The 22,390-nt window shown below is 37.5% G+C and overlaps 1 protein-coding gene and 1 non-coding gene across 8 annotated transcripts in view; both read left to right on the forward strand.

Annotated features, from left to right (window-relative positions):
* NOL4 (nucleolar protein 4) overlaps positions 1-22,390 on the forward strand; it is a 470,394-nt gene that overhangs the window by 267,716 nt on the left and 180,288 nt on the right. The gene's annotated exons all lie outside the window — the stretch shown is intronic.
* Positions 1,436-1,507, forward strand: TRNAC-GCA (transfer RNA cysteine (anticodon GCA)). The gene has a single exon. It is a non-coding gene; the product is annotated as a tRNA-Cys (tRNA).

Below are 22,390 nucleotides of genomic sequence, written 5' to 3' on the forward strand. Positions count from 1 at the left end.
ATTCTGCATGTTTTTGTATTCAGTGTCTTTTGAGCTTGGGGGAGGATTTTTTTTTTCAATTTTTATTGGAATATAGTTTGTTTCTGCTGTACAGCAGAGTGAATCAGCTATATTTATACATATTACCCCTGTTCTTTAGACTTCCTTCCCATTTAGGTCACCTAACGAGTTGGTCCTTTGCATCAGGTAGCCCAGGTAATGGAGCTTCAGCTTCAGCATCAGTCCTTCCATTGAATTTTCAGGGTTGATTTCCTTTAGGATTGACTGGTTGGATCTCCTTGCAGTCCAAGGGACTCTCAAGAGTCTTCTCCAACACCACAGTTTAAAAGCATCAATTCTTTGGTGCTCAGCCTTCTTTATGGTACAACTCTCGCATTCATACATGACCACTAGAAAAACCATAGCTTTGACTGAATGAGTCTTTGTCAGCAAAGTAATGTCTCTGCTTTTTAACACACTGCCTAGATTTGTCATAGCTTTTCTTCCAAGGGGCAAGTGTCTTTTAATTTCAGGGCTGCAGTCACCATCTGCAGTGATTTTGGAGCCCAAGAAAATAAAGTCTATCACTGTTTCCATTGTCTCCCCATCTATTTGCTATGAAGTGATGGGACCAGATGCCATGATCTTCATTTTTTGAATGTTGAGTTTTAAGCCAGCTTTTTCACTCTCCTCTTTCACCTTCATCAAGAGGCTCTTTCATTCCTCTTCACTTTCTGCCATAAGGGTGTTGTCATCTGCATATCTGAGATTACTGATGTTTCACCCAGCCATCTTGAAAAATCTTTAAAAGCTTTAAATATAAGCTTTACCACTTTTCTAGATTCCACATATATTCATTAATGTACAATATTTGGGGTCTTTTTGTTTTGCTTTATCATCGTATATGTGTTTTGCTTATGTTCTATCATTTGGAGTAATATCAAATGGTTAAAAATATAATTTTGTCTGTAAGTGTCTTTAGAGAATGGTAGAGGTACCTTAAGAAAAAGAAATGTAGTTTAAATATTCTAAAGTGATTTACACATCTCAAAGTAATGGGTGTTAATAGCATTCCTTCATTCACTTAGGACTTCCCTGGTGGCTCAGATGGTAAAGCATCTGTCTACAATGTGGGAGACCTGGGTTTGAGCCCTGGGTTGGGAAGATCCCCTGGAGAAGGAAATGACAATCCACTCCAGTACTATTGCTTGGAAAATCCCATGGACAGAGGAGCCTGGTAGGCTACAGTCTATGGGGTCTCAAAGAGTCGGACACAACTGAGCGACTTCACTTCACTTCATTCACTTGCTGTTGACCCAAATTTGAGGAAAGAATAAAACAAGAAAAATTAATATCAGAGACAGAGAACAATGCATTCTAATTTGTCTCAATATAATAGTTTATTATTTTTATTAATATTAAATATTTGATGAGTCTTAAAATATACTCCAGGGCTTCCCTGGTGGCTCAGAGGTTAAAGCGTCTGCCTGCAATGCAGGAGACCCAGGTTCAATCCCTGGGTCGGGAAGATCCCCTGGAGAAGGAAATGGCAACCCACCCCAGTATTTTTGCCTGGAGAATCCCACAGACAGAGGAGCTTGGTAAGGTATAGTCCACGGGGTCGCAAAGAGTGGGATATGACTTCACTTTCACTTTCACTTTCACAGTATACTCCTCTGCTTCCCTGGTGTGAGCGGTAAAGAATCCCACCTGCCAGTGCAGGCGATATGTATTTGACCCCTGGGTTGAGAAGATCCCCTGGATAATGGCAACCCACTCAAGTATTCTTGCCTGAGAAATCCCATGGACAGAGAGCCTGATGGGCTACAGTCCATGGGGCTGCCAAAGAGTCGGACACAGCTGAGCAACAAAACACCAACAACTAAAAGTATACCCCTAGATGCAACTATCTGTAGCCTCAATGTTAGTATTTTTGCTTAATATTTTTGAAATGGAGATCCTAAAGTTAGCTGGGGTCAAGAGGATAACTCAGACACAGAGTTTAAAATAAGAGAATTAAGTCATCATCTTTGTCCCAAAGAGTAATAATGATGGGTAACAATCATTGGATTCTTACTATTTTCTTACTTATCTAGGAACTAATTCATGTAATCCTTTTAACAACACAGTAGTTTCAACCACTGTTATTATTCCCCCCCCCCTTTTTTTTTCACATCTGGAAAAACTAAGATCCGAAGAATTTATAAGTATGGCTATACTAAGAGTTTGTATAATTTGCATTTAAACTCCAAATCATTTGACTTACATTTCAACTACCACAGTATATGTTGAGATCATGGGGTAGGGTCTGAAAATGAGCAAAAGCAAATTAATGCTGAGACCCCTAGCTGCTATTTCATGGTTCACAGTTGTTCTCTGAGCAGGAAGCAATACTGATCAGTGACTGATCTGTGACTTTGAACAGGTCTCTACTTTTTAAGTCTGTATACCTCATCAGTAAAATGGGGATAATGATACACTTTAAATTAGATCAACAATTCGAAGAAGCATATTTATTTCAACTAGTGTAGATTACTTTCCTTTTCCTCCTCTTTTTGTCTCCTTTTCTTACCTTATTTTGACTTAGTTACACTTATTTTTCAGGAATCTAGAATACTTAATACATTCCCAGAGGCATTTTGTAGGCATTCATTCTAGGACTCATTTCTGTGAATTCATAACATGTACTCACAGAAATAGATCCTAGGATATCTTGCAATTTTTGCTTGTTAAAATCTTTCCTGACCCTTTTGGAATCTGTCCAATTCAAATAATACATTTCTGTATAACACCTCTCTTGATGATCTCAACTAAGGAAAAAAATCTTTTATTTTTTCAACTTTTATAAGGAATGATCCATGAAGAATGAGGATGAGGTGGTGGGTTGTGTGGTCACACACTAAAGTGATTTACATGCATGAGGCTTGCCCCATACAAAATGTTTGTTGAAGGGGAAAAAATGCAGTGATGTGGGAATATATTTTATCGATATTATCCTATCTATTTTCTAACAGTAGCAATGTTCTCACATTGTCTCTTGGCTTCCTTGAACACCCCACTGTGCAGCTGACTCTGGCTTTAGTATGAGTCAGTGGAATAGGAATATGTCCTTTTTAAGGTAATATGTATACAGTATTACCTCTCTGGGCCAGAGATTCTCATTTGAATATTTCACAATGAATTTTGACTCAAATGGATATAACACCAAGAGTACGAATGATAAAAGCAAAAATCAATAAATAGGACTATATCAAACTTAAAAACTTCAGCCCAGCAAAAGAAACAATCAACAAAATGTTAAAGGCATCCTATAGAGTGAGAGAGCAATTTTGCAAAGTATGTTTCAGAAAGTTTAATATCCAAAATAAATGAAGAGCTCCTATAGTTCAATAGCAAAGGAAGGGAGGGAGATAGTAAGAGAAGAGAGTGAAAGAAAGAAAGAAAGGAAACAAGCCAGTCTGATCTGAAAATGAACAGAAGCACTAGACAGAAATTTTTCCAAATAGATTATCCAAATGGCCAACTGGTACATGAAAAAAAAATGTCCAACATTGCTAATTATTAGGGAACTGCAAACCAAAACAACAGTGAGATATCATCTCATACCTAGCAGAATGCCATCGTCAAGAAGACAGACAATAACAAGTATTGGCAAGGATGTGGAGAAAAGGGAATCCTTATAAACTGTTGGTAGAATATAAATTCAGCCAGTACGGAAAATAATATGGAAAAAATTTTAATCAGAAAAATTAAAGAATAGATCTACCGTATAACCCAGCAATTCTACCTCTGTACCTGAAGGAAATAAAGACATAGTATCAGAGATATATGGACTTCCATGTTTATTACAGTGTTATTCTCAATAGCCAAAATATGGAATCAACCTAAGCGCCCATAAATGGATGAATGGATAAATAGGATGTAGGGATACACACACATGCCCCCCACACACACACACACAATATTATTCAGCAATGATAAAGAAGGATACTTTGCTATTTGCAGCAACATGGATAAATCTAGAGGACTTTATGCTAAGTGAACTAAGGTGGAGAAAGACAAACACTGCATGATATCACTTATTGTGGAATCTAAAAAAGACAAACTTGTAAAACCAGAGTGAAATGGTGCTTAACGGGATGCGGATGAGGAAGTAAGACAGGTATTTATTGCAATAAATAGTAAAGTAATTTTTAAAAATTTAATGCACAGTATGCTGAATATAAACAACAATGTTGCATTATAATCATCAAACGTTTTAAGAGACTATATCTCAGGTGTTCCATTACTAAAAAGAAAAGATAATTATGTAATCAGATAGAGGTTCTAAGTATCGTTACAATGTCCATCAGATTATTAATATATAAACATGTCAAATTAATGCTGTGTACCTTAAATTTACACAGTGTTATATGTCAAACATATTTCAGTTGAAAACAAGCAAATATATGAAAAAAACAACAGTGAGTCAAAATAAATACATTTCCAAAGTGGTGATTGAGGAGGGTAGCAGCATAACAGGCTGGTAAAGGAGATACTTGGGCAATTATGAGGTCTTGTGTTGTGATTTTCAAATGTTCAAACAGTATAAAGACAATGAAGTATTTTGGTGCTTAAGCCAAATGTTTTTAAATTTATTTTTAGTTAGAGGATAATTGCTTTACAATGCTATGTTGCTTTCTGCTGTACATCAACATAGATCAGCCATAGGTATACATACGTCCCCTCCCTCTTGAACCTTCCTCCCACCTCCAAACCCAGCTCACCTTTCTAGATAGGACAGATATTTTTGAGACAATTTTTAGAGCGGTTTTCAGTTCACAGCAAAACTAAAAGAAAATTACAGAGATTTCCCATATAACACTTGTTCCACAGATGCATAAACTCCTGATTATTTGCATCCCCCACCAGAGTAGTTCATTTGTTACCACTGATAAGCCTATATTGATACACCATAATCATCCATGTCCACAGTGTATGCCTCGGGGATCAATCCCAGTGTTGTGTATTCTTTGGATTTGGGCAAATGTATAATGATAAGCATCTATCATTATGCTATCATACAGAGTGTTTTCATTGTCCTTAGAACTTCTCCATGTTCCTGCTATTTATCTCTCTGCCACTTTAGACAGACTTTTAAAGATGAAAATTAACCTGTGATTGTACATCTGCATTTTACGTCTTTGCATTTCAATTAAAATATTATTCCTGGCACTAGCATTGTCATCAGAAATGCCACTAAAATGCTGAAATAATGCAACAGAATTACTATTATTTGGGGCAGTTGTCTCTGGACCAGAATTGTCTGAGTGATCTAATACTCCTCAATTCCTATAAGGGCAGAGTACCCTTCCAGGGACCGTACAGGCTACAAAGTTGCTTCTGAAGGAACATATACAAAAATAAAAGGTGAAGAGAGATGAATGTCAGCCCTTGTGTGCAAAACTGTCCTGTGAAAACACAAAGTAGGGAATTGAAGAAGGTTTCATAACAGAAAGCATTTGTATGAACCCACAGACTAAAGGTAGTTATGATGAATGGAGGTGAATGGAAAGCAGAGAATAAAGTCACAAAAGCAAGAATACACCAAAGTGATCTGGGAGCAAATAATCTTGAGTTTGGATGGACTCAGGAGTGTGTCAAAGTGAATCAGGGCAGTTGTTTCCCAGGGCCAGTTCTGATGTGCTTCTTGGTTGGTGTGCCCGAGCTTGGGGAACCACGGAAGGATACGGGCAGGGAGTGATGCAATGAGCGTGAGCCTTGGGCAGGAAGATGAACGTGTCAGTGATACAGGCAATGGTTCAAGGATGCTGCAGACAGGTGACAGAGGGAACGTTTCCAGGAGAGACTGGTAAGGGCCTTTGCCGGGGCATGGACCATGGCAGTCTGTTACAAGCTGAAGGAGTTTCAGGTTCTGGATTGTCACTTAGACATGAGAGATGGGCAGGTGGAAATGTGAGGCCAACTTTGAAGAGGAAGATTGGAGAGGAAAGAAGGTAGTGATCACACAGTGTCAGCAGGAGATCAGACAGGAAGTTGGCAGCCAACAGACCTGAACCTTTCTCTTTTGAATGAAGGAAGAAAAAACAGGGAGGAGGGGTAGAGATGAAGCTGACAGAGAAAGAGAAAACATAGAAACCTGGTATGGCCAGACCCAAGTGCAGAAGAGGGGAGTGACGGATCATTTTCAAGGTAGATCGTTTAGGGAGTTGGAGAAGGGAGGGAGCTGTTGACATGGGGGTCTCTGGAGGCCTTCCAGAGGGCAGTTTTGACTGAGTGGTGAGAAAAAAGGCAGATCTCAAAGAATTGAGGTTGAGTCAACATGTGGTGGTGGTTTAGTCTCTAAGTCATGCCCGACTCCCGTGATCCCATGGACTGCATCCGCCAGTCTCCTCTGTCCATGGCATTCTCCAGACGAAAATACTGGAGTGGGTTGCCATTTCTTTCTCCAGAGGATCTTCCCAACCCAGGAACTGAACCTGAATCAACCAGGAATTGCCTTCATCACAGGCAGATAATAGTTTGATTATAAAAATGAAGTATGGCTTTAATATTTTAACATACTGCCCTAGCATTGACCTTTTGGTTGAATTTAGCAAATTCAGTATTGAGCACCAATTATGTACTTAGCATTAAAGTTGCTAAAATGAAAATGACATAGGTCCTCACTCCAGGGCCATCAAGAAAAGAAGGGAGACAAACTCATGGCTCACTGGTAAAGACCCCTCCTGCAATACAGGAGAGATGGGTTCGATCCCAAGGTCAGGAAGTTGCCCTGGAGAAGAAAATGGCAATTCACTCCAGTATTCTTGCCTGGGAAACCTCATGGACAGAAGAGCTTGATGGGCTACAATCCAGGGTTCACAAAAGAGTCAGACATGACTTAGTGACTAAACAACATAGTCTGCTAAGTGCAGTCTTTTAAGATTGAAAAGTAAGTCACATTTATAAGTGGATTATTCATTTTGTTGAGTGGAGTGGTAGGAGTGGGAACTTGGGGTGGTCAGGAAAGATTTTCTTGGGAACGTCCTATTTTGCCTGAGTTAGGAAAAAAAAAAATAGTTTCCATCCAGAAAAGGAAAGAAAAGTGATTTGGATTTTTTTTTTTTCCTTTTGCTATTGACTAAACTGTGAGGGGTTGGGCACATAACTTAATTACACTTTAATTCAACATACTTATGCATAAAATGAGAGAATAATCCTTATTGCTTATAAGTCTTCATTTAGTTATATATATTTTTTACTGTTTTCTATGGGTTAAATCCCAGGAATATGGGAAATATGATGACCATCAAGTGAAAAACAAACTGGAAAATGTTTAGTATAGGCTGAAGACAAGGTGAAAAGAACGATCATTATTTGTGTTATGATGGTAAATGAATGAAAACAGGCAGTAATTAAGCAAATAACTGAACAAGAAAGGATTTTTCAGTGAGGAAAACATGATTTCTTTGCATTTTAGAAAGTCAGATAAATGGTATGTTCTTCCAATTCACTGTGTGTGTGCGCTCAGTTGCTTGGTCATGTCTGACTGTTTGTGTCCCCATAGATTATAGCCTGCCAGACTCCACGGTCCATGGAATTTTCCAGTTAAGAATACTGGTGTGGGTTGGCATTTCATTCTCCAGGTCTAATTCACTAAGATATTTTAGTTGGTCAAAATGCTAGATTTCCAAAATGGATAAAGTAAATAAAATTTATTTTATCCATTAAACAAACATATTTTGAGAATCTCTTATGAGTCAGAAATCATGCTAGATGCAGAAATTGTGAGGATGCAGAGATGGATAAAATGTAGTTTCTCTTCTAAAGAGCGTAGACTTGAATGAGACAGTTACATCAATAGATAACTAGCTAGAATAAAATACATGCAATAATAAAGATGTGCACTGGGCATCATACCCACATGAAAGACTTCCAGAGCACTGAAAAACATCAGTACAAGTTAAAAGAGAATAATATACTTTAACATTTGTCCTTTAGAAGTTCCTCACTGGGGTGAATTCAGGGCTAAATTCTTAAGTGCTCAACATTCAGAAAACTAAGATCATGGCATCTGGTCCCATCACTTCATAGCAAATAGATGGGGAAACAGTGGAAACAGTATCAGACTTTATTTTTTGGGGTTCCAAAATTGATGCAGATGGTGATTGCAGCCATGAAATTAAAAGATGCTTACTCCTTGGAACAAAAGTTATGACCAACTTAGATAGCATGTTAAAAAGCAGAGACATTATTTTGCCAACAAAGGTCTGTCTAGTCAAGGCTATGGTTTTTCCAGTAGTCATGTATGGATGTGAGAGTTGGACTGTGAAGAAAGCTGATCACTGAAGAATTGATGCTTTTGAACTGTGGTGTTGGAGAAGACTCTTGAGAGTCCCTTGGACTGCAAGGAGATCCAACCAGTCCATTCTAAAAGAGATCAGTCCTGGATGTTCTTTGGAAGGACTGATGCTAAAGCTGAAACTCCAATACTTTGGCCACCTCATGCCAAGAGTTGACTCATTGGAAAAGACCCTGATGCTGGGAGGGATTGGGGGCAGAAGGAGAAGGAGACGACAGAGGATGAGTTGATTGGATGGCATCACTGACTCAATGGACATGAGTTTGGGTGAACTCTGGGAGTTGGTGATGGACAGGGAGGCCTGGCGTGCTGCGATTCATGGGGTCGCAAAGAGTTGGACACGACTGAGCAACTGAACTGTAGAAGAATGTAAAATAAATTTTTGTGTCTGTATGTCTTGGAAAAATATTATTATGCAAGGATAGAGAGCATAAGCATGAGTGAGTGTTCCTGGGGGTATTACTTCCAAAATATTTCATACAAGTATGATAAACACAATGAAAGTATGTCTGTGTTAGGAAGGAATGACCAGGTTTTTACCTCAAGTGTGAAGTATGAATATTTTAGATGTTAACTTTAATGAATTAACAGTGACTTCTTCATAGAACTTTCATTAATCTACAGTGATCCCAAGTCATGTTGAGACTTTGTGAGAAAGTAAATGAGGACCTAACTTTTATAAATGTTGGAAGTTTTTAATCCAGCTGTTATATTGGAGGCTTATATGTGATAGTACATTTTTGGTGCTATTTTAAAATTTTATCCATTGTTTAACAAATATTTATCAAATCCCTCCTGTGAGTCATGTGTTGCGTTGGCTGTTAGAAACATAAGGGTGAAGAGGAGAGGGGTGGTGCCTCTTTCTTAGAGCCTGGGTGTTCATTAGCAAGAATTTGGGGGTAGAATGGAGGATGTGGCATGGAGGAGAGGAGATGTACTGATTTGAATTGGAGGAATACTTTGGATTTGAGTCAGGACCTCCTTGGCAGAAGAAATGCATCTAAGTAGGAAATTAAAGAATAAGTAGGAGCTAAACCCAAGTGGTGCTGGTGGTAAAGAACCTGCCTGCTGATGCAGGAGACATAAGAGACTTGGATTCAATCCTTGGGTCTGGAAGATCCCCTGGAGGAGGGCACAGCAACCCACTTCAGTATTCTTGCCTGGAGAATTCCACAAACAGGGGAATCTGGTGGGCTGCAACCCACAGAGTCACAAAGAGCTGTACACAAGTGAGTTACTTAGCATGCGTGCAGGACCTAAACAAGAGAGAAGTCTTATATCCTTTGCTAAAGAACTGGTTCCAGGTAGAGGTAAGATTTGGAGACAGAGCATGACATTTTTGAAGAACTAAAAGTACTCCAGTCTGGCAGGAGCTTGGGGCCCTGGGCACATACTGGCAGAGATTAGTATGGAAAAGTAAGAAGAGCCACAGTCCCAAAGTCCTTGTTGATGAATTTGGATGTTGTCACTATAAGGGTCATCAGGCAGAGTAGTGACATAATAGGATTTTCATTTTTAGATGATTTTAAACGATAGGGTCTGGAAATGGATGAACCAAGGTGGAATCAAGATCTTGAAAACCTTTGAAATAATCTAAGAAAAGTATTTTGGTTACTTGCTTTCTGGTATGTATATCTGGTTAGACGGTAGTGCAATCACTGAAACAGGCTTCTCTATAGGTGTCACTCTTTGTGCAAAGCTGTTGTGTGACACCCAGTTTGGGGATATTTGCCTCTCCTAATTCATGCCCCCATAGCCCTCTGCTCCTCTTCCTTTGTTACTTAAATGTTGTGTTTAATATCAGTTTTAGTGCTTAGCTGTCTCTATGATAAAACCTGAGTTCCAGCCACTTAGAAATAGTATCTTTGAGTACCCTCTTCCTCTACCTGGAATATTGGCTGTGTTTGCTCGCTTCATCCTAACCCAGTTCTCCACCTCCCATACACCCACATGTGCTCACAGACACACACACATACCCACCCACCCTTTGACCCGGTGTGTTTCTATCTATTTCTTACAGCTTGGTTCAGGGTTGTGAAGTCTACCCTGTTGCAACCAGGGTTACTACCTTCTCTTGTCTCAAAGAATGGATACATAGCTCTTTTATATCGTTTGCAATGTTAAGTTCTGAATATTCATTTGTACATTTTTCTCCTGTATAGGAACAGAGAAGAAACATACGTTACCCATCCCTGAGGCACTGGCAATTAGCACAGTCTCTAACATGTGTTTATTGAATCAGCTAGACCAGTTGGAAGATGGTGAAGGGCAGGCAGGTTGTTCTCATGCTGTGAAAAAGAAGAAAAAAAGGTACAAGAAGAACAAAGGCAGAGGGCAATTAGGTAGTTTTGGATTATCTGGTAGAAAGAATCTACAGTCAGGTATTAGAGAATTTAGTTAGCATCATTTGTAGAAAGAATCTACATTTAGGTTATTAGAGAATTTAGTTAGCATCACTTATAGTATTAAAGAGGGAATATTCAGTTGTTAATTTCTCAGATATATTGAGGAAAAATTCAATTAATGAAAACCTGTGCTGAATTATACCTTGTTGTATAAAAAATGATTAAGCTTTCTGAATTATTTGGCTTATGATCGCTAGGAATAACTGACTTAAAATAATTCTTATTTGTGCTGAGATTCTTGATATATTGTCTGACTTATAAAATCTAGGAATACGTTTTTCCTCATTATTTTGATTCTCATTTTTCTGTGAAGAAGTCACAGTTAAGAATTTAAACTTTTAAAGTATTGTTTTAGCTATACTTTCTATATTCAGGTCTATAGTTCCTTACTTTCAGGAAATAAATTCAGTATCAAATCACCATCTCTGTCAGAGTCATTGTTGAATTTTAAGAACGTCTTTGTTATGACAGCATTGTCACTATTCCTAAGTAGAGAAAATAGAAATTAGCATTTGATGATGTCTGCAGAGGAGTTTCCAGGCACTGCGTACAGAAACAGACATTATCCTTCCCCTGAAAAGGAACACACGTTGTCAAGTACTCACATTGTTTTGAGTCTTACCACATTGGGATTCTTTGATTTAATTTGGATGGCATCATCAGATCTCACAAGTGTGCTAGGGACTTTGAGATCTTGATCTAATTATGATAATACATCTCTGCTTTTTCTATCTTATCACTACTAAGACAGACTGACATTTTCAACAAAAATTTTGCCAAAATTGAATGGAAAATAAAGAAATTATTATAGAAAAAAAAGGACTAGTAAAAAACCTACAGAGACTTCCATCTTTTTACTCCATGATAATTATCATGTAAATATCTGGAGAGCTAGAACAATACTTTGTTCATATTTAAATTCTAAGTAAAAAGGAGCCTGGCAGGCTATACTCGATGAAGTCTCAAGAGTCGGATATGACAGCAACTAAGCCACCACCACCAAATTCTAAGTTCCCAAAATAGTGTTGAGATTGTGGTGAAATATTTCACATGATTTTTATAAATTCTGAGTTAAACCAATCTACTGTAGTTACCAAAGAGCAAGTTGTGTCCTGTGGGCCCTTTTGCCTGGCTATTTGCCCTTTCAGCAGTTCACCAAATCTTGAACAGGTTGACTGAAGGGAACACATTGTATTTTTTAAATTGCATTATTCATGGAGAGTCAGAATAAATGTGCTTCCCTGATAGCCCAGTTGATAAAAAAAAAATCCACCTGTAATGTGGGAGACCCCGGTCCATTTCCTGGGTCAGGAAGATCTGCTGGAGAAAGGATAGACTACCCATTCCACTATTCTTGGGGTTCCCTTGTGGCTCAGCTGGTAAAGAATCCATCTGCAATGTGAGAGACCTGGGTTTGATCCCTGGGTTGGGAAGATACCCTGGAGAAGGGAAAAGGCTACCCACTCCAGTATTCTGGTCTGGAGAATTCCATGGACTGAATAGTCTATAGGGTCACAAAGAGTCAGACATGACTGAGTTACTCTCACTTCATTCACTTCAGAATAAATACAAAATTCCCGGTCATGTTCCCAAACTACTTCTTATCTAATACTCATTATTTGGCTGAGAGGTGTTCCAAGCTGATAGAGCAATTGAATAATCTCTATCATCGACCTGGCAGATAGCTTTTATTTTTCAAATACTTGGTAGTAGCTGTCTGGGCTGGAGATACATCTTGCCCAGCCTTGGTAAGAAAAATGATCAGTTAAAATGTGTATCCTGAGCATGGGTTATCAGAATAGTGGTCCCTTTGCCACAGCTGAGATAACTCTCTCCAGCTCAAAATTTTCAGCATCACCAGCCTCTGAAATATTTGGTCTCATTTCACATAAATACATCACTCTTCCCCACCCAACTCAAGATAAGTATCAGTAGTCATTTACCTGTGATAATAGCTCCAAAATAGTCAATAAGCATGTATAAATCCAGACTTTTTTTTAAGCTATGTTGTTTTATATTTCTTAGTGTGTCATATTCAAATTAAGATGTGTATCCTATTCAAATTAATTCAAATTAATTCTAAAAATAATGGAGTGTGTACCTATTTAAATTCTCTGTATTTAAATAGAAGAAAATATAATAGCTTTGCAGTAGGTGATCTCTTTAATTCAAGAATACATTGCACAGAATCTACTGTATGGTTTCTGAAGGAGTATTAGCAAATATTTCAAGAAAATTATAACCTTCTTATCTGTATTATTTTACATTCCACTCAGGAACTTTAAGTCTACTCTGATGAAAAATGTAAGTGAAACAAGTGGAAGGGGAAGAAAGGATGAAGAGGAAAAAAATAAATACTTGCCAAGGGCCAGTGAACCGTGGCCCGTGCACATAGAACCGTGCATTCTAGTAAATTTGGAAGTTTCCTCTCTTAGATATCTGTGGCACATCTCCCATTCATTCATTCATTTTGCCAGACAAGCAAACAGTCCTTCAACACTTATCAAATGGAGATAGTGAACCTCTGTGCAATTTTAGGTGATTCTCATCAATAAAACATGAATTATTTAAGTTTGATATATTTGAGATATATTTGATATATTTGAGAAATGATGTACAAGATTATAACACCCATATGCTTGTCTGTTTCTTTTCATACTGTTTTTCTGTTTTCCAGTTCAACTTATTCAGGATTTTTCAGTATAAAATTAGCTTTTCCCCCCTACAAGTTATAAAATGGATGGCAGAAATATAAAAAAGTATGAAATTTTCTTTCCCTACCTAACTCTGTTATTCTTTTGTTAGCCATATTTTTTCCTTCTTTTGTTACTCCTGACCTCAAAAGATATATAATGCTGAGAAGGGGAAATACTCTCATACAGGTTGGAAAAGGGTCAACTAATCTATCCTATAATTTATATCATGAACAGGATCAACTAACCTGTCTCATCAACTCTTTTTTTTTTTAGCAGTTTTGTCAGTATATAAAGCATACAATTGACCAATTCAATATGCAATTCACATTTTTTAAAATTTTTGAGGTATAATTGATATATTAGTTTCAAATGTGTACCATAATGATTCAGTATTCATATGTATTACAAAATGATCATCACAATAGTTCTAGTTAACATCTCTAGTTAATACAATTACAAACTTTTGGATGTGCTGAGAACTTTTAAGATCTATGCCCTTTACTTTCAAATGTACAAGGCAGTATTATTAACTGTAGTCACTGTGATGTACATTGCATCCCAGGAATGTATTTATTTTATAACTGGAAGTATGGATCTTATGGGCACCTTCACCCATTCCACCTCAGCAAGTCACCAGCATATTCTCTGTATCTATGTATTTTATGTCTATTACTATTATTATTTAATGTAATTTAAATCAATTTTTTTTCTTGCCTATTTGTCCACCTGACTTATTTAATTTAACATAATGCCTTCCAAGTTCATCCATGTTGTTCCACATGGCAATATTTCCTTCATTTTATGGCTGAATAATAACCCATTTAAAATATATACCACATTTTAAAATTTATTCATCCATCAATGGACACCTCGGTTATGTCCATGTCTTGACTATTGTAAATAATGTTGCAGTGAACAAGAAGGTACATATATCTTTTTGAGTTAGTGTTTTAGTTTTCTTCAGATGAATAACCAGAAGTCAAATTGGTGGATCATAAGGTAGCTCTATTTTTAATTTTTTGAGAAACTATGTATTGCTTTCCATTGTGACTGCACCAATAGAGCACAAGGATTCTCTCTTCACATCACCACTAGCATTTATCACTTGTCATTTTCATAGTAGCCTGTATGGTGTATGGTTTTGATTTTCATTTCTCTGATAATTAGTGATGCTGCAAACTTAATATGTACCTGGAGACTGTCTATATTTCTTCTTTGGAAAAATGTCTATTCAGATCCTCTGCCCAATTGTTAATCAGATTTTTTTTGTATTTTTTGCTGTTGTGAGTTCTTTAAATGTTTGACATGCTCCTTATCAGCGACATGAATTACAAAGTTTGCAGATGAGATATGATGTTAGATATAGAAAATCAGCTAAAGCTGAAGCTCCAGTACTTTGGCCGCCTCATGCGAAGACTTGACTCATTGGAAAAGACTCTGATGCTGGGAGGGATTGGGGACAGGAGGAGAAGGGGACGACCGAGGATGAAATGGCTGGATGGCATCATGGACTCGATAGACGTGAGTCTGTGTAAACTCCCGGAGATGGTGATAGACAGGGAGGCCTGGCGTGCTACGATTCATGGGGTCGCAAAGAGTCGGACACGACTGAGCGACTGAACTGAACTGATAGAAAATCCTATGTACTCCACCAAAAAACAAGCAAACAAAAACCTATTTAAGGAACCAATGAATCCAGTATAGATGCAGGTGCAAAATCAACATACCAAAACCTACTGTGTTTCTATATATGAACAACATAATGCCTGGAAAAGAAATAAAGGAAACAATCTCATTAACAGTGGCATCCAAAACAATAAAATACTTAGGAATAAACTTAATCATGGTGGTGAAAGATCTTTATGTTGAAAACTTTAAGACTGATGAAAAAAACTAAAGAAGACACAAATAAACAGAAAGATTCCATGTTCCTAGAGCAAAAGAATTTGTATTGTTAGAAGGAGCATACTAACTAAAGCTATCTATAGATTCAGTACAATCCCTATCAAAATTGCAATGGCTTTTTTAAAAAATGAAAAACAACTCTAAAACTTTGTGGAATCACAAAAGACCCTGAAGAGCTAAGCAATCATGAGGAAGAAGAACAAAACTAGGGGAATCGCACTACCTGGTTTCACACCAGACTTGAAAGCTACAGTAATCAAACAGCATGGTACTGGCATAAAAATATTGATTAAAAAAAAACCACATTGATTCATGAAACAATATCAAGAGTTCAGAAGTAAATCCCCATATATGTTGTCAAAGAATATTTGATAAGATAGCCAAGAATATTTAAAGGGGGAAGGACAGTTTTGTTAATAAATTGTGCTAGGAAAACTGGGTAATCACTGTGGAATGACGTTGGACCCCTCTATCTTACACCCCTTCAAAAATTAGCTTCAGACAATTAAAGGCTTAAACATAAGACCTCAAACCATAAAAGTCATAGAATAAAACACAGAAAAAAATCTTCTTGACATTGGTCTCGGCAAAATTTTTTTGGATATGACACAAAAAAGTAAAAGTAATAAAGGCAAAAATAAATAATTGGACTATCATGAACTGAAATATTTCTTCACAGTAAAAGAAACAGACAACAAAATGAAAAGGCTGACTATGTAATGGGAGAAAATATTTGCAAATCATATATATGATAGGGAGTTAATATCCAAAATATATAAGGAAAACATGCAATTAATTCAGTAACCAAAAAATCCAAAACAATAAGATTATTACATGGGCAAAGGAACTAAACAGATATTTTTCCAAAGAAGACATTGAAATGGTCAATGGATACACGAAAAGGTGTTCAACTAACTGAGGAAATACAAATCAAAATCACAGTGAAATTCCACCTCCCAACTTTTAGAATGCTTATTCTTAAAGTTGATAATAATAAAATGATAAGTGCTGAGGAGGATGTGTAGAAAAGGGAACCCCTGTGCACTATGGTAGGAATGTAAATTGATACAGTCACTCTACAAAAGTTTGTAGCTTCCTCAAAAATTAAACATAAAACTCCCATATGATAAAACAATCTCACTTCTGGTTATATATGCAATGGAAATTGAACCAGACCTTAAAGAAATATCTACACCCTTCTGTTCATTGCAGGAGTACTTGTAATAGCAAAGGTTCAGAAACAACTAACAACCTCAGTGTACATCTATAGGAGAACAGATAAAGAAGATGTATATTTATATATTTAACACATTGTTATGTAGAATATGTTATAATGATGCACTGTATATTAGGGTATTGTATATAAATAATAATACATGAATATTATTCAACCATGAGAAAGAAGGACATTCTACAACTTGCAGCTATATGGATGGACTTTAAAGGCAGACAAAGACAATCACTTATATTTGAAATCTAAAAAGCCGACTCACAGAAACAGAAAATATAGTTTAGAATAGAGGCTGGAGGTTGAGGGAAATGGGGAGATGCTGGTCAAAGGGTACATACTTACAGTTTTGAGTAAGTGCTTGATATCTATAATATAGAATGGTGATTATAGTTAACAATCCTGTATTATATACTTGAAAGCTGTTAAGAGAGTAAGTCTTAAATGTTCTCACCATGAAAAGAAATGATAATTAATTAAGGCGGTGGAAGTGTTAACTAACCCTACTGCATCATGTTGCGATATATGTAACAGATCATCACATTGTACACAATAAACTTGCACAATGTTATATTTCAGTTATATCTTAAAGCTGGAAAAAAAGAAACCCCATTTCCTCACCCCTCAGCAACCACCGACCTGCTTTCTAGCTCCTTAGAGTTTACTGTGCTTGACATTTCCTATAAATGGAATCATGTGAATAGATGGTCTTTTATATTGATAATTGGCTTTCTTTTGTATTGTATTTTTTACGTCATCCATGTTCTGGTGTGGATTAGCACTTCATTCTCTCTTATGACCAAGTCATCTTCCATTGTATGGGTAGATCGTACCACATTCTGCTTATCCATTAATCAACTAATGGACTTTTGAGTGATCTCCCAAAAGTTTGTGTGCTAGTTTTTGTTTGTGGGCATATGCTTTCATTTCTCTTGTGTATTTACTTGGTAGTGGAGCTGCCAATTCATATGGTAACTCTGATTAAACATTTAAAGTGCTGCCAGAATTTTTTTTTCTAAAGTACACATCATTTTACATTTCCAACATCAGTGTATGAGGGCTCTATTTTCTCCACATACTCACAGATACTTATATCTGACTTTTTTAAAATTAGGTATAAATTGTGTATTATTATGGTTCTGGTTTGCATTTCCCTGATGGCTAATAATGTCAAGCATCCTTTCATTTGTTATTTGTATCCTCTTTGGGAAAAGTCCATTCAGATTCTTTGCTCTATTTTTAACTGGATTGTCTTTTTATTCTTAAGTTGTATGAATTCTTTGAATATTCTAGATATATGTCCCTTACTATATATATGACTTGCAAAAATTTTCTCCCATTCTGTAGGTAATCTTTATATTTTCTTGACTGAGCTTCCCTGATAGCTCAGTTGGTAAAGAATCTGCTTGCAATGCAGGAGACCCAGTTTGATTCCTGGGTCGGGAAGATCCCCTGGAGAAGGGATAGGCTACCCACTCCAGTATTCTTGGACTTCCCTTGTGGCTCAGCTGACAAAGAATCCGCCTGCAATGCAGGAAACCTGGGTTCAGTCCCTGGGTTGGGAAGATCCCCTGGAGAAGGGAAAGGCTACCCACTCCAGTGTTCTGTCCTAGAGAATTACACGGACTGTATAGTCCTTGGGGTTGCAAAGAGTCGGACATGATGGAGAGACTTACACTTCACTTCACCCCCAGAAGCTGTCATTAATAGTCTTTTAATTTGTCAATTAATTTAATTTGTCATTGATAGTGTCTTTTTTTTTTTTTTAAGGGAGTTACATGTTTTTATTACATAAACATTATATTCCTTGTGGGAGCTAGTCTTACAAGTTTGTTTCCTGATTTCACAGAATGTCCAATATCTGCAGAAATTGTCTACGAATAATTTGTGAAACAAACATTCCTGGTACCCCCACCAAAAAAGCCCCATTGTTTACATTTTCCAACCAGATTCCTGAGAAAAAATAATAGGTTTTGTTCATTTTACAGTGTAACACACAAATTTGTTTTCAAGATAGAAAAAAGGACAGACTTCTAAAATGAGTCTCGTTTTGTTTATAAAGTTCTATAAAAATACATTAAGTAGGTTCGTATGTTTGTCCTTTGACTTAATATTCCAGTTTACCAGAAACAAACAAAAAACAATAAACAGAGCTATGCAAACCACATTAATCTTGAAGCAATATAATGTCAACATCATCATGAACACCTTGCAAAAGTAGCTCTCCTGAGTATGTAATAATCTTCCTTCGTTTTGCCGCTTTTAGAGTCCCTACCAGTGATAGTGTCTTTTAAATCACAAAATATTTAATTTTGATGAAAGCTGATTTGTCTATTTTTGTTGCTCATTCTTCTTATATCTATGAATCCACTGCCAAATCCAAGATCAGAAAAAATTTAGTCTTAGGTTTTCTTCTGAGTTTTTATACTTTTAGCATTCAGCTCCAGTTGTTTTAGCACCGTTTGTTGAAAAACTGCTCTTTTCTTACTGAATGGTTTGTCACCCTTGTTGAACATCCATTGGCAATAAAACACAATAGAGAATGAGTTTATTTACTTTCAATTCTATTCCATCTGTTTTTGTCTATCCTATACTTGGGCTTCTCTGATGGCTCAGATGGTAAGGAATCAGCGTGCATTGCTGAAGACTAGGGTTTGATCCCTGGGTCAGGAAGATCCACTGAAGATGGGCATTGCAACCCACTCCAGTATTCTTTCTTGGAGAATTCCATGGGCAGAGGAGCCTGGAGGTTACTCTTTGTGACCCTGTCACCATACGGTCACAAAGAGTTGAACGCGACTGAGGGACTAATGCTAACTATTGATTACCATGGCTTGTAGTTAAGTTTTGAAACTCGGAAGTTTGTGTCCTCCTATTTTGTTCTTTAGGAGAAGGCAGTGGCACCTCACTCCAGTACACTTGCCTGGAAAATCCCGTGGATGGGGGAGCCTGGTAGGCTGCAGTCCATGGGGTCGCTAAGAGTCGGGCACGACTGAGTGACTTCACTTTCACTCTTATTTAAAGTTGATTTGACTATTCTGGGTTCCTTGTAATTCTGTATAAATTTTAGAACTAGCTCATTAATTCCTAAAGAGAGAGAGAGAGAAAGAGAAAAAAGGAAGGAAATAGGAAAAGCCAGTAGGGCTTCCTGATAATCATTTAATCTGAGGATCAGTAGGGGTATTTTAGGGGAATATCTCAATCAATCCTATACCACCCCCAATTTTGTACTATGAAACAAATAGATTTGGGAGTTAAGACATTACAAATGAGGTTTTATTTCATTATAAATCATGCAAATATTAAGCACAATTTCAAGTAGATTAGAATGGAAAGAAACTAGATTTCCATAGGACAGAAGCTATTCTCATGTTGATCTTGGAGCATCTGTCATTAACTTTCTCCTGTTAACATTTATGGAAGATTTATGCATACACCGATGGGAGAATTAACCTCTGAATCTGTAATGTCAAGTGGTTCTCATTAAAAGCTTACAGATACCTGCTTGGCGAATTTGACTGTTTACAGTTGGAGATAACATGACTAATTTTATAAAAATGACTTTATTAATTTCACTTGTAGATGTATCAAATGTGCAAGAACTGATTATTTAACTTTGCTTTAGTTTATATCTATAGGTACCCACACGTGTGTAAAGTATAGAATTCAGTAGCTCAAGCAAGACTATTCAGTAAAAATTTCTACAACAACAGAAAGGTCCTACACTGTCCACAATGGAGCCACTGTCCATGTGTGGCTATTGAGCATAGGAAATACAGCTAGCGTGACTAAAGAACTGATCTTGTTTATTAAGAACTAAATTTTTAATTTGTCTTAAGTTGTGGACACTACTCAGCAGCTATTGTATTGGACACCATAGAGTTAAAATAATTAATGCTGCTCCATTCTTGCATTTACCCTGTGCCTACTCCCTCTCCTTCCTGCTTCCAGAAACACACAGAGCAACACTCAAAACCACCCATCAGTGTATAAAAAAAAAATTCTGTGCTATTATTTCAGCTTAAAAATAAGATAGGATTAATAGCTGTATCCCAGAGAAACCAAGTGTCCTAGATAATTTAGTAGCTGGCACAAGAGTGGTTGTTGAAGAGTAGAGGACAAAACCACTTAGAGAATGCTTGTTATTTTCACTATCATCTTTTGAAGCAAACTGCAGTTTTAAATAGAACTATGCATTAAAAAATAAGTACGCTTTTACTCAAGTGGCTTTTACATGAATGGTTCAAGAAATGTGGACTAATATAAGATAGTAAGTCATCTTACAGTGTACTTAAATAAGCAGATGAAGGTTTTGCTCATTTAAAAATTATCATCATTAGTTGTTAAATAAAAATTGTGTTTCAGACTGCAATAAGACCTGTGGATGAAAAGATGGATAGTTGGGGAGTTTGGGATGGACAGGTACACACTGCTGTAATTAAAATGGATAACTAACAAGGACCTACTATATAGCACAGGGAACTCTGCTCAGTGTTATGTGGCAGCCTGGATGGGAGAGGAGTTTGGGAAAGAATGGATACATGTACATGTGTGTCTGAGTTCCTTTGCTGTTCACCTGAATCAGTGGCATGGTTTATTGGCTATACTCCAATACAAAGTGGATGCCTGCTCAGTCATGTCTGATTCTTTCCAAGCCTTTGGACTGAAGACTGCCAGGCTCTTCTGTCTGTGGGATTTTTCAGGGGAGAACACTGGAGTGGGTTGCCATTTCTTCCTCCAGGGGATCTTCCCCACCCAGGGATTGAACCCAAGTCTCCTGTGTTTTCTACATTGCTGGCAGATTCTTTACCCACTGAGCTACTGGGGAAGCCTGTCAGTGCAGTTCAGTTCAGTAGCTCAGTCGTGTCTGACTCTTTGAGACCCCATGGACGGCAGCACGGCAGGCCTGCCTGTCCATCACCAACTCGCAGAGTTTACTCAAACGCATGTCCATCGAGTCGGTGATGCCATCCAACCATCTCATCCTCTATTGTCCCCTTCTCTTCCCATCTTCAATCTTTCCCAGCATCAGGGTCTTTTTGAATGAGTCAGTTCTTCACATCAGGTGGCCAAAGTACTGGGAAGCTCATACTCCAATACAAAATAAAAAGTCAAAAGAGAAGAGGTGAAATTGGCTTTGCTCTTAAGATACACCAGTGTAGAAGGGAGGCAGACAATTGACATCATTAAGAGAAACTGTGTTAAAGTTTGAGATATGAGAATGTACAGAGGAAACACCTAGCATACTTGAACAGGACAGATGGGAACGCGTCAAGACTTCCTTGTGGAAAATGTTGAAAGGTGAGTAGGAGTCCAGGCCTTGACAAAGCTGAAGGAGTTGTTGGGATGGATACAGAAGAAAGGAGCAAAAAGAGAATAATGCAACCATAGGACCACAGGCTTCTTGGGTTGAGGCAGGGAGGGGAGCATGAAGACTTGACTGGAAGACAGTTTCATTGTTGTAGGAATATTGTACCTGATCCTGAAGTCAGTAACGGAAGGATTCAAAATAGCAGGGGAATCAGGTTTGGTTGTTGTTGCTGTTTTTTTAATGTGGTTGTTGTCATGCAGCTGTATGGAAATTGGGTTCAAATTGGGAAATTCCAGGCCATAAACATCTGTAAAGAGAATTAAAAGTCTGTAGGAAATCTCAAACTGCAATAAGAGGAGGATGGAAACAAAGGAAATAAGTTTTCTATGTAGATAGGAACACATGGTCAGGGATTTTAACTGTTGTGAAGAATGGGGGAAATGGCAGTAGGTAAGAGGACTGGGTGGGGGTGGTGCTTCCCAGGTGGTACTGGTGATAAAGAACCCACCTGCCAACTTAGGA

This window comes from Capricornis sumatraensis, chromosome 21 (genome assembly GCF_032405125.1).
Source record: "Capricornis sumatraensis isolate serow.1 chromosome 21, serow.2, whole genome shotgun sequence".
NCBI lineage: Eukaryota > Metazoa > Chordata > Mammalia > Artiodactyla > Bovidae > Capricornis > Capricornis sumatraensis.